Source organism: Callithrix jacchus, chromosome 6 (genome assembly GCF_049354715.1).
Source record: "Callithrix jacchus isolate 240 chromosome 6, calJac240_pri, whole genome shotgun sequence".
In the NCBI taxonomy this organism is placed as follows: domain Eukaryota; kingdom Metazoa; phylum Chordata; class Mammalia; order Primates; family Cebidae; genus Callithrix; species Callithrix jacchus.
In genome coordinates, this window is record NC_133507.1 from 153,384,101 (window position 1) to 153,397,485 (window position 13,385).

Here is a 13,385-nt window from a genome sequence, read left to right on the forward strand (position 1 = left end):
TGATTTGCCCTCCTTGGTCTCCCAGGTGTGAGCTACTGCACCTGGCCCTTTTATTTCTTTATATATATATAGTTTATTTATTTATTAATATTTTTGAGACGGAATTTTGCTCTTGTTACCCAGGCTGAAGTGCAATGGTGCGATCTCGGCTCACCGCAACCTCCGCCTCCTGGGTTCAGGCAATTCTCCTGCCTCAGCCTCCTGAGTAGCTGGGATTACAGGCACGCACCACCATGCCCAGCTAATTTTTTTGTATTTTTAGTAGAGACGGGGTTTCACCATGTTGACCAGGATGGTCTCAATCTCTTGACCTCAGGATCCACCCGCCTTGGCCTCCCAAAGTGCTGGGATTACAGGCATGAGCCACCGCGTCCGGCTATATATATAGTTTAAAAATATTCTATATTTGTCTTTTTTTTTTTTAAGACCTGTACTGATATTGTACTACACTTTGCTATTTTTTTTCTTGGACTCAATCATAATGGCTCTTTCCTTATTTGTTTTGTAAGGATTTAGCAGGATTTAGACTGTAGGCGTATTCTGAAGTAAATAGTTCTGAGAGGGTTTTTTGGTTCAGCCATGGGTGCTACCAACCTAGGATCACTTTAAATTCATTTCTATACTTGGGGTTAGTTAGCTGGACTTTACTGTATGACTGCAATATTGGGTTCTGAATGTTCAGAGGAGACTCTCCTATGGAGCCTAGGTCAAAGAGATGTGTGATTTTTTTTCCCTTCACCAGCAGGTATATTTTTTCCAGCCTATTATCTCACTGAGATTGTCCTCCTTCAAGGGTTTTAGTTTTTTTTCAAGGGGCTCACTTCCACCTCTCTACGTCTTGTATCATCAGGCCGTAGCATCTTCTGTGCCTCTGCAGCTTTAAACCGCTCTTGATGCTAGCACCAGAAGGTGCTCCCAGGATCTCTGTAGCCTCAGTTTCTACTTTTTCTGTTGTTTAGCTCCTACTTGATTTTTAGCTCCTGGGGATTTTCTTTTCTTTCTTGAGAACTCAACTGTGCATTTAAAAAGAAACTGCTAATACTTTGTTTAGCAGTTATAGGAATTCAGTATCAGCAGGTTTTTCAGATATTGACTCCACTATGTTACTTGAAATAGAAGATTCTGACACACAGTTTCCAAACCATTCAATAAAGTATAGATTATTGGGTCCCAGGAGGGACTCACTCCTGGCTTCTTCAAAATTGGTCACTTGGGACAAAAGTTTCTTCTGTCTCTCGGGAGGGGCACCTGTCCTTAAAAGGAAGAAGCGCAGGCATCAGTGCTCTCACATCTGCCGAGCAAGAAGAGGTTCAAGCAGGAAGGGAGTGTTCGACTGTGTCAAGTACTACAGCAAGGTCAAGTAAGATCAAGACTGAAAATTGACAGTGGGATTTCACAATTAGGATGTCTTTGCCAGAGAAATCCCGTGGAATTGGGAAGATGGTCTTTGGTCCAGGCAGTTCCTGTTTTTCTCAGGAAGAGTGACTTCTTTTTTATCAGTATGTGGTTGTTTATTTTATGCTCTCTTATTTTAATACTGTCTAGCTTCCACTCTTGCCTTAGATAGATTAGCTGTATCTTTCATAGAAACTGGATTCAGTCATAGAGTGTAGGACCTATCCTATATATACTTATCCTTAAAGCTTTTGTGTATATCTCAGGTGAGGTCATCAGAAGGAAGAACTGAATAGGTAAGAGCTGAGCTGGGGTATAAAAGTAAGAGAAAGAGTATATGAGGTATTGTCAGTTTTAACGTGAAGCCTCTATTATGTGGAGTTTTAAAAAAAGTATGAAAAATTTCAATCATACAAAAGTAGAGAGAATAGTGCATTGAGAGAATACTGCATAACCCAAATTTAATACTTTTTGTACATATGTCATGTTTATCTTTCTTTTGCTGAAATATTTGAAAGGAATCCTGACATTATTTATGTACAATCTGAACATTTTCACATGTAGTCAAAATGCTGTTATCACACCTAATATAAAACTGATTCTTTACTACGATACATAGACTATGGAGGCTTTTTATTTTAAAGTTCTTTGAACATGCTGAGATTGTTTCTCTTTTTCTGTCTTTGTATTTGTCATACTGTCTGTCTAGGTGACTCTAGTCTGTGACCTCCACATGGCGGCCTTAGTGCCAGCATTATTTCCTCAGTAAAGGCTTTGCTGATGACTGAAACTAAAGTAGTGTCCATTTTCCCACCCTGTTGGCCACTGCCTCCTCGCTGTTTGGTTGCCTGTGTACTTGCTTAATGTGTGTCTCCTCCCCGTAGATTGTAAGCACCATGAGAGTAGGGACCTGGTGTGTCATGGTTATTGCTCTATGCCCAGGGCCTGAAGCAAGCCTAGCATACAGTAAGGAGGCAAAGGTTTAGAACAAGTCAGCTATTAGATTAATGAAGATTCCAAAATTTGCTTAATATTTTATAACCATTATCTCTTCCTACAACTGATTTTTCTTCCAGAGTTTTTCTTTTCTCAAGAGCTTTAACCAACAGCTGTGTTTGCAAAAAGTGCTGGGCTGTTGTCCCTTTCAGGACATTTAATCTTTTAAATCTTCAAAATATTTTGTAAAATTTAAGTGAGTAAAGTCACTGCTGACCTGTTAAGAGGCAGTTTTTACTGACATAACTCTCATTTGAGATCACTTTATTTGAGCTTGCAGCTAACAAATCTGTTTTGGCTCACGTGAAACAGGATGGAATGATCTTGTAGTCCACATAGCCTTTAATTGATTATTTGAAGTTCATTTATTTAGTGCGTCATTTGTATTCCATGTTAGGGGGTATGTTAAAATTGTTACGTTGTTGTTAGAAATATGCTTTAGCATGAGAAAAAATGTAATTCAGTAAAACAGGTATGATCTATAATTAGACTTGGATTCTGTTGAAAAACCTAATTTCAGACCTATAAAAGAGATGAGAGAATGGTACAAAGAATTACTCTGTATTCTTTTTTTTTTTTTTTTTTTTTTGAAACAGAGTTTCATTCTGTCGCCAGATGCCAGGCTGGAGTGCAGTGGCGCGGTCTTGGTTCATTGCAACCTCCACCTCCTGGGTTCAAGCAATTCTCCTGCCTCAGCCTCCTGAGTAGCTGGGACTACAGGTGCACACCACCACACCCAGCTAATTTTTGTATTTTTGGTAGAGATGGGGTTTCACTATGTTGGCCAGGATGGTCTTGATCTCTTGACCATGTGATCTGCTTGCCTTGGCCTCCCAGAGTGCTGGGATTACAGGCGTGAGCCACTGCGCCTGGCCTCTTTTTTTTTAAATATAATTTTAATTATACATTTTTAAATTTTTAAAAAATATTTTTAAAGGGGCTTTCTGGCAAAAACCGGAAGCCTGCTAGACAAATTCTAAAAGAGCTGTAACATTTACTCTGTATTCTTTACATGATTCTCCAGTGTTAATATTTTACCCTCTTAGCCTTTTTTTTAAGACAGGGTTTCACCATGTTGGCCAGGGTGGTCTTGAACTCCTGACCTCAGGCAATCCACCCACCTTGGCCTCCCAGAGTGCTGGGATTACAGGTGTTAGCCACCGTGCCCAGCCAGCCATCCTCTTTTATAACATTATGCAGTTGTCAGAATCAGGGAATTAACATTGATATATTATTAACCAATAGATTTTATTCAAATTTCCCAATCATGCCCTTTTCCTTTCTTATATGAAAAGAAAATTTAGGATCATGAATGGCATGGAATTGTCATGTGTCTTTAGTCTCCTTTTTGAAATGGTTTTTCCTTTCATGATTTTAACATTTTTGAAGATTATAGGCCAGTTATACCACAGGGCCAGTTTTTAGCAGGTCCCTCAATTTGGGTTTAACTGACTGTCTTAGTTTGGATTCTGTTGCTATAACAGAATGCTATAAACTGGGTAATTTATAAGAAAAGGAAATTTATTTCTCACAGTTCTGGAGCCTGGGAAGTCCAATGGTAAGGTGTTGACATCTGGTGAGAGCCTTCTTGCTGCATCATCCTATAGTGGAAGGCATAAAGGCAAGAGAGCAAGAGTAGAGAGGGCCAAACTCACTTTTTATCAGGAACTAGTTTCTGTGATAATAGCCTTAATTCATTCATGATGGTAGAGCCCTCATGGCCAAATTTCTTCTTTTTTTTTTTTTGCGATGGAGTCTTACTCTGTTGCCTAGGCTGGAGCGCAGTGGTGCAGTCTCCACTACTGCAATCTCTGCCTCCTGGGTTCAAGTGATTCTCCTGCCTCAGCCTCCCAAGTAGCTGGGACTACAGGTGTCTGCCACCACAACCAGCTAATTTTTGTATTTAGATGGGGTTTCACTATGTTGGCCAGGCTGGTCTCAAACTCCTGAACTTGTGATCTGCCCTCCTTGGCCTCCCAAAGTGCTGGGATTACAGGCATAAGCCACCGCGCCCAATGCCAAATTCCTTCTTAATGATCCCACCTGTTAATACCATCACCATGACAATTAAGTTTCAACATAAATTTTGGAGGGGACATTCAAACCATAGAACTGATGTTTCAAAACCGACATGTTTTTTCTTCATGTTTCATATCAGGAGACGTATGATGTTGATTTGGCTCATTACATGAGTTTACTTTGATCACTTGGTTAAGGTGTGTCTGTCACATTTTTCCAGAATCAGGATAGATTTTCCTCTTTGTGTTTACATAATATTTTTGAGGATACTTTGAAACTATTTAAAATTCTATTACCTCTTAAACTCTTACCCACTAATTTTAGATTTCATTGATGAATACACATTAAGTAGTATGATGATGATGGCCAGTGGTAATTTTCTAATTCCATTGTTTTTCCTAGATTTATCAGTTGCAATACTGCTGTAACGAATGGCTTCTCCTTTTCACTTACTTGTTTTTGTCTTTTTATCAGTAGGAACTTATGGGTTTCTTATTTAGTCAGTTATAAAATTTTAATACTTAAATGGTTATATGTTTGGCCAGTAGCAACCTTTTCAGAGGGCTCCTGTGAACTTTTGACATCTCCTCATCATTTTTTGAGTATTGTTTTACTTTCTGGAATAGCAAGATATTCTAGGCCAGGGCTTGGCAAACTTTTTCTGTAAGTGGCCAGATAGTTAATATTTTCGACTTTATAGACCATACAGCCCCTCTTGCAACTGTTTAACTCTGCCCTTGCAGTATGAAAGCAGCCATAGATAATATGTAAACTAATGAGCTTGGCTGTGTTTCAGTAAAAGTTTATTTATATAAACAAATGGATGGACTGTAGTTTGCCAACCCCTCTTCTAGGCTCATGTTTGTACGTTTCTACCTCAGTCTCAGAACTGGCCATTTTTCCATTGGTTACTTTAGTGATGAATGGTGTTTAGAAACAGATCTAGGCACTAGATATGCTCATTGCTACTGGAATGTCATTGATTCTAGTCCCTTTCAGTAGACAAAGCTAGGGAATATAAGAATATATTTTTACATGCTGTGTGCATTTGTGTTTGTATATAGGTGCATCTGTATTTCTCTGTATTATAAACCACTGTGTTATATATTGATTTCTCCAATTCCATTTCAATTCTAGCCTTTCCACTTTTCCATATTTGTAATTTTTTTTCTCCAACATTGACAAACTTGGCTCCTTATCTATAAGTATTTACTTATTTGTTCAATCTAGGATATATAGAAAGCAATTTCAGAATTGCTAAGTTATACCTCTATAAAAAACAAACCTATTAACCAGAGTTTAATCTTTATTTATGCTTCTTTTTTGTTTTTAGCCACAAGGTTTTGTTAAATACTGTACCCCACGGTTACCTGGGTTAGTGTGCCACCCCTGTTGCCCCCATTTCTTCCTGCCCTCTAATGTATTGTGATTTATTTATTTCAGGTGAAGATTTATTTTTAATTAAGCAAAAAATTACATATTTTGATGTTGTGCAGCATGATGTTTTGTTATATGTATGCATTGTGCAATGACTAGATCAAGCTACTTAACATATCCATTACCTCATATACTTATCATTTTTTTTGTGATGAGAACACTTAAAATACATTCTCATAGCAATTTTGAAGTATACCTGGCCTCTAGATACCCACAGCGGTTTGGTTCCGGGACCCCTACAGCTACCAAAATCTGTGGATGCTCAGGTACCTTATATAAAATGGTAAGGCATTTGCATATAACCTATGCTCATCTTTCTATAGACTTTAAATCCTCTCCAGATTACTTATAATACGTAAAACAATTTAAATGGTATGAAAATAGTAGTTATACTGTATTTTTAAATTTGGATTCTTTTTAAAATTGTTGTATTTTTATTGTTTTTTTTTCCCCCAGATATTTTAAATCTGAATCATAGATACAGAACTCATGGATATAGAGGGATGACTGTATACAATCAATATGTTGTTATTAACTATAGTTGCTTTGATGTACAATAGATCTCTTGAACTTACTCCTCCAGTCTTATTGAAATCTGTGCCTTCCCTCCCTCCCTCCCTCCCTCCCTCCCTTCCTTCCTTCCTTCCACCATGTTGCCCACACTGGTCTCCAACTCCCGAGCTCAAACAATTCTCCCACCTTGGCCTCCCAAAGTGTTGGGACTACAGGCATGAGTCACTGCACCTGGCATCCTTTTTTTATTTGTTTTTTGTTTGTTTGTTTGTTAAACTGAATGGTATTCCATTGTGTATATATACCAGATTTTGAAAATCCATTCATCCTTACTGAGCATTTAGGTTGATTCCATGTATTGGCTATTGTGAATAATGCTGTAATGAACGTGGGAGTGCAAATGTCTCTTTGTGAGACATTTGTGAAATCAGTGAAATGTATTGATTTCATTTCCTTTGAGTAGATACCCAGAAGTGGAATTCCTGGATCATAGGGTAGTTCTATTTTTAATAATTTTGAGAAACCTCCAAACTGTTTTCCTTAATGACTATAGTAATTTACATTTCTATAACCCAACAGTGTGTGAGGGTTGGGTTATAGAACTCCACATCCTTGCTAACATGTGTTATCTTTTGTGTTTCTGATAATAGTCATTCTAGCAGGTATGAGGTAATATAATATCTCAGTGTGGTTTTAATTTGCATTTTCCTAATGATTCGTGGTATTGAGCATTTTTTCATATACCTGTTGGCCATTTATTAGTCTTCTGAGAAATGTTTAGTTAGGTCCTTTTCTGATTTTTAAATTGGATTATTAGATTATTTGTTTTCTTGCAAATGATTGAGTTCTTTGTGTATTTTGGATATTAGCTCTTTATTAGATATATGGTTTCCAAATATATTCTCTCATTCATTAACTGGTCTCTTTGCTTTGTTGATTGTTTCCTTTGCTTAACAGAGTCTTCTTAGCTTAATGGAATCCCATTTGTTTTTTTTTTTTTTTTTTGCTTTTGTTGCCTGTGCTTTTGGGTTCATAAGGGGAAAAAAAAGTCTTTGCCCAGATTAATTTCATGGAACTTTACCTCCATGTTTTTTCCCAGTAGTTTTCAGTGTCAGGCCTTACATTTAAATCTTTAATTTGTTGGGTTTTTTTTTTTTTTTTTGAGATGGCGTTTCAATCTTGTCACCCAGGTTGGAGTGCAGTGGCCCTATCTTGGCTTACTGCAGCCTCTGCCTCTGGGATTCAAGCATTCTCCTGCCTCAGGCTCCCAAGTAGCTGGGCTTACAGGCACGTGCTACCACACCCAGCAAATTTTTGTATTTTTAGTAGAGAAGAGGTTTAGCCATGTTGGCCAGGTTGGTCTTGAACTCCTGACCTCAGGTAATCCACTCACGTTGGCCTCCCAAAGTGCTGTGATTACAGGAGTGAGCCATCGCGCCCGGCCTCCTTTAATCCATTTTGACTTGGTTTTTGTTTATGGTGTGAGATGAGTGTCTAATTTCATTCTTCTGCATATAGGAATCCAGTTTTCTTGGTACCAATTATTGAAGAGATTGTCCTTCCTCCACTATGTATTCTTGGCATCTTTTTGAGGGCCAATTGATTAAAAATGTGTGTTTTTATTTCTGGGCCTTATATTCTGTTCCACTGCTCTCTGTGTGTGCTTTGATGCCAGTACTATGCTGTTTTGATTACTGTAGGCTATATTTTGAGATCAGGTAGTGTAATGCCTCAGACTTTATTCTTTTCACTCAAGATTGCTTTGCTTATTTGGGATCTTTTGTGATTCTATATTAATTTTAGGATTGTTTTTTCTATTTTTGTGAAAAATGTCATGGAATTTTGTTGGCGATGATATTGAATCTGTAGATTGCTTTGGGTAGTAAGGACACTGTTGTAATATTCCGCAATCCATGAACATGGGATATTTTTCCATTTTTTTGTTGTCTTCTTCAGTTTATTTCGTTAACATTTGTTGTGTTTTTCATTTTAAGCATAGTTAGCATAATTCCTTTCTTTTTTTTTTTTTTTTTTTTTTTGAGATGGAGTTTCGCTCTTGTTACCCAGGCTGGAGTGCAATGGCGCGATCTCGGCTCACTGCAACCTCTGCCTCCTGGGTTCAGGCAATTCGCCTGCCTCAGCCTCCTGAGTAGCTGGGATTACAGGCATGCGCCACCATGCCCAGCTAATTTTTTGTATTTTTAGTAGAGATGGGGTTTCACCACGTTGACGAGGATGGTCTTGATCTCTTGACCTCGTGATCCACCCGTCTCAGCCTCCCAAAGTGCTTGGATTACAGGCGTGAGCCACCATGCCTGGCCAATTACCCTATGTTTGACATTTTGATATTGATCTGTAAGTCCATAATACTTTGTTCAGTCTTTTAAAAAAATTATTTATTTATTTATTTATTTTTTATTTTTTAGAAAAAAACACAGAGCTTTATTATTCTCAACATCAGCGGCAGCGGTCTCTGTAGGACAGGGGAGTGAGTTCTGTTGACTGACAGGGATAGGTGGCTCCTACTTGCCGGCGATAAGCGGATTCCGCAGGACCACGATGACCGAGTCCCCACGCAGGAGCATCTTGGAGATGTAGCGGTCTTTGTTGACTGGCTTGGACTTCTTCTTGCCCTTGCCGCTCTTGGGTACCTCAGTCCACATCTCCTTCACGTTCTCCAGCACCATGTTGCAGTGCCTATCAAAGGCCTTCACGCGGCCCAGGAGTTTCTTATTGTTGAGGCAGTTGATGAGCACTTGGGTGTTGTTCTTGACGGACTGAGTGAGCACAGAGAGTGGACCCGTGTTAAATTCCTCCTCCTCTCGCTTCTGCAGCTCCTCTGGGGTCATCTCACTCTTGGGCTTGTTGAGGAGGCTCATGTTGGTGGCTAAGCTCTCGTTTCACTCCGGTTTCATCCGCGTTGCTGCTGCCTCTTTTTTATTTTTATAATAAGGATGGGGTTTCACCATGTTGGTCAGGCTGGTTTTGAACTCCCAACCTCAGGTGATCTGCCCGCCTTGGCCTCCAAAGTGCTTGGATTACAGGCATGACCTACTATGCCCTGCCCAGCCTTCTTTCTCATTTTTCAGGTTGTATAATTTCTGTTGACAAAGTTTAAGTTACCTGAGTGTTTATTCTTTTACCTCTATTTTGCTATTGAGCTTATCCATTGAATTTTTTGTTTCAGATATTGTATTTATTAGTTTTAAATTTCTATTTTTTTTTTTCTTTTTGAGACTGGATCTCACTCTGTTGCCCAGCCTGGAGTGCAGTGGTGTGATCTTGGCTCACTGCTACCTCCACCTCCTAAGCGCAAGTGATCCGTCCACCTCAGCCTCCTGAGTAGCTAGGACTACAGGCATGTGCTACCACATCCAGCTAATTTTTGTGTTCAGACTCCATCTCAAAAAAAGAAAGAAAAGAAAGAGAGAGAAAGAGAGAGAGAAAGATAGATAGATCACTTTATAAAATATATTCTATGTTGTAGGTGAAACATGGAGTGAAGAAAAGAGATTGGTGAGTGAGAGACCTGCTAAGAAACTATTGCCATCTTTATGGTACATACATAGTTGTAACAACCTGAATTCAGACAGTTCTAATTAAGTTGGAAAGGAAGGAATCTATTTAGGACATGTTTTGAAGATACAATAGACAAAATTTGGTAATACAGTACTAAGGGAGAAAAAGAGATTAGATGTCTACTGTAACTGCCCAGGGATGATGATGATGTCATTAATCTGGATGTAGTACGCAGGTATTGAGGAGAATAATAAGTTGAGTTAGAAACATGTTGCATTCAAAGTACTTGCTAGTATTACTCAGCAGGATGTTGGAAAGTTAAAGAAGAGCTTTGAAGAGCAGAGCTGGAGATGATTTAAAACTCTTTAAAAGAGAGGTATAAGAGTAGAATCTTGTATATGGTAGAAACTGAAGAGGTAAGTGAAAAAAAGAGAAGTCTGTAAGGAAATCTGTGAATTGTAGAGACAGAGATGAACCAGTAGACTGGTGTGTCCTGGAGGCCAAGAGTGAAGAATTTGTATTAGAGAGAGCTAGCTGCTCAGTGGCATCCTGCACAAAAAACGAGCAAACCGAGAGAATACCATTATTTAAGTAGTGAGGATTTTCCTCCCTAGGAAAACAGAAAGCTTTATTTCATTGTAGAGATGAGGATAGAAGTTATATTCCAAAAGAGATTAAAGAGTATATAATGGGGGAAATAGAGGTAGTAAGTCCAGACCACATTTTTAAACTTTGGTAGGGATGGAAATGAGAGAAATGGAATGATAGCTGGTAGCTGGAAGTGGGCAGATGGGTAGGAGAGCCAGGTTCTTATTTTGGTTGTGTGCTATTGGGAATACCCCAGTGGCAAGAATAATGGGTGTGTTAAAGTTCTAGAGTAGATTAAAATAGGATGAAGAACACACATTAAGAGGGTTAGGTTATAAATATGTAGGGACATTTCCACCTCTAAAATAGAAAGGAGAGAGAGGATAGGTGGTGGTATGGAGGTGTTTTGTCTGGGAGAAGAGTGAGTCCATATAGGAGAGAGCTGGGAACAAGAGAGTTAAGAGTGAGGTTGATACTTCCACTCTCAGTTATGGCACTGGGTGTGGTGGCTCATGCCTGGAATCCTAGCACTTTGGGAGGCTGAGGTGGGTGGATGACTTGAGGTCAGGAGTTTAAGACCAGCCTGTCCACCAGGGTAAAACCCTGTCTCTACTAAACATACAAAGATTAGCCAGGCAGGGTGGTAGGTGCCCATAACCAGCTACTTGGAAGGTTGAGGCAGGAGAATCACTTGAACCCAGAAGGCAGTATAGTGAGCCAAGAGTGCAGTTTATGCCACTGCACTCTAGCCTGGGAGACAGAGCAAGACTCCATTTCAAAAAAGAAAATAATTGGAATCCAATCTTTCTTGAGACAGCAACTAGAACCACAAGCCAAATCCAGCCCTTCCTCTCAAAGTATTAAGAAATACTTTGAAAGTGTTTGAGAGGTAATAAGAGTGTGTCTAGAAGGGAATAAAGGCTTAGAGATATAAGGTTAGTATTTGGGACTGTTTTTCTTCAGTGAATATTTGCTAAGTTTTTTTGAGGGATCAGCTGAAAAACTGAGCAGTACTCTTTTTTCTTCTTTTTTTTGAGACAGGGATTCACTTTTGCCACCTAGACGGGAGTGCAGTGGCCCAGTCTCGGCTTACTGCAACCTCCACCTCTCAGGCTCAAGTGATTCTCCTGTCTCAGCCTCCTGAGTAGCCAGTACTACAGGTGTGCACTACTACACCTGGCTAATTTTTGTATTTTTTGTAGAGACAGGGTCTCGCTATGTTGCCCAGGCTGGTCTCGAACTTCTGGCCTCAAGTGACCCACCCACCTTGGCCTCCCAAAGTGCTGGGATTATAGGCGTGAGCTACTGCTCCTGTGAGTAGTACATTTGATCGCCTTTTAATGCCAGAAGGATAGGAATTGGAATTTAGGGCCTGCTAATGTGGGTTGTATGTGATCTTGGTGAATCACTCTTATTTGGCATTGGTACCCGAAGGGCCACAGCCTAGAAATAGGGGTGAGTTGGATGTAGATAGGCCCTCATGGGGACTATAGCTCCACTTTGAATACCTTTAAACCCTGAAAATAGATTGAGGTAATTTATTATCTCAGGTGCTTGGCAGAAGCAAATGTAAATTCTGTTTGGAAGGTAACATTACTACTTGTTAATGTTACCATAAACATTCTGTAAATATAATGTCCAGCTCATAATTTAAAAAAATCAGGCATGGCATGATCACATAGCACACACAAAATTAAGTACAAGCAACAGAAGATAGTATTGATCCATAGGGCCTTCTGATATTAGAGTTTTTAGGAGCAAACTTTATTTACTATGCTTACCTTGTTCAAATATGAAAGACAAGATTCAGCATTCTTGGCAGAGAACTAGAAATTTGAAAAAATGAAAATTTTAGACTTGAAAACATAACTGAAATTGGGAACTTAATGGATGGGTTTAACAGGATTAGACAGAGCTAAAGGGAGAATTAGTGAAGTGGAAAAATTCAGAGAAAAAAGGATGAAAAATACTGAAGAGATTGAGGGAGACACAGAGACGTTGAGGAGATCAAAAGTGTGTAATTGGAATCCTGGAAAAGAGTTGAGACAGAATGGGCAGAAGCAATATTTGAATAGAGAATGGCTGAAAACTTTATAAAAAAAGTTCTAAGACTTATTAAAGTTATTAAGTAACAAGATTCCAGAAACCTTATTAACACCAAGCAGGATAAAAAAGAAATCCATACCCTGGTCTAGTGTAGTAAATCTGTGGAAAATCAAATATAAAGAGAAAAATTTCAAAAGCTGCTGGGTTGGTGAGAAAAAATGTTATACTTTCAAATAATTGACAATATATTAATGGCTGACTTCTCAATGAAACAACGGAGGCTGTAAGACAATGGAGTGTGATACCTTTAGAGTATGATAGTAAATAACTGTCTTCAATTTTAAAACTAAGAAAGGCTGAGTGTGGTGGCTCACATCTATAATCCCACCACTTTAGGAGGCTGAAGTAGAAGGATTACTTGAGCCTAGCAGTTTAAGAGCAGCCTGGGCAATGTAGACCACATATCTTCAAAAAATAAATAAAAAATTAGCTGGATGTGGTGGTGTATATCTGTAATCCTAGCTACTCAGGAGGCTAAGGTAGGAGGATTGCTTGAACCTAGGAGTTTCCAGATACAGAGCTATGATTGTGCCACTGCACTCCAGTCTAGTTAACAGAGTGAAACCCTTTCTATACAAAAATAAACCCAACCTCCTCCCCAACAAACCTGAGAGAATATCCATTACGAATAAAGATGAAATACAAATGTTTTAAACTTGACAGTGTTTCAGTTGTACTAGTCATTCTAAAATTTCTCCAAAGACAAAGCTAGTGGCTACCATATTGGCCAACTTAGATAAAGAATACTTTCATCATATTAGGAAGGGCAGGTATTAAGAAAATACAAGAGGATATTTTGAACAACATTCTAC

General features: G+C 38.9%; 1 protein-coding gene, 1 long non-coding RNA gene, 1 other non-coding gene and 1 pseudogene across 17 annotated transcripts in view; 1 reads left to right on the forward strand and 3 right to left on the reverse strand.

Annotated features, from left to right (window-relative positions):
- DIS3L2 (DIS3 like 3'-5' exoribonuclease 2) overlaps nt 1-13,385 on the forward strand; it is a 385,922-nt gene that overhangs the window by 20,154 nt on the left and 352,383 nt on the right. The window lies entirely within an intron of this gene.
- On the reverse strand, nt 116-12,293 carry LOC128932441 (uncharacterized). The gene is made up of 3 exons (XR_008482318.2): nt 12,249-12,293; nt 3,924-3,992; nt 116-2,913 (listed from the first exon to the last, which is right to left on the reverse strand). It is a non-coding gene; the product is annotated as an uncharacterized LOC128932441 (long non-coding RNA).
- Nucleotides 3,327-3,387, reverse strand: LOC118154974 (U7 small nuclear RNA). Its single transcript, XR_004745216.1, has one exon. It is a non-coding gene; the product is annotated as a U7 small nuclear RNA (small nuclear RNA).
- LOC100398005 (small nuclear ribonucleoprotein D2 polypeptide 16.5kDa pseudogene) lies at nt 8,789-9,244 on the reverse strand (annotated as a pseudogene).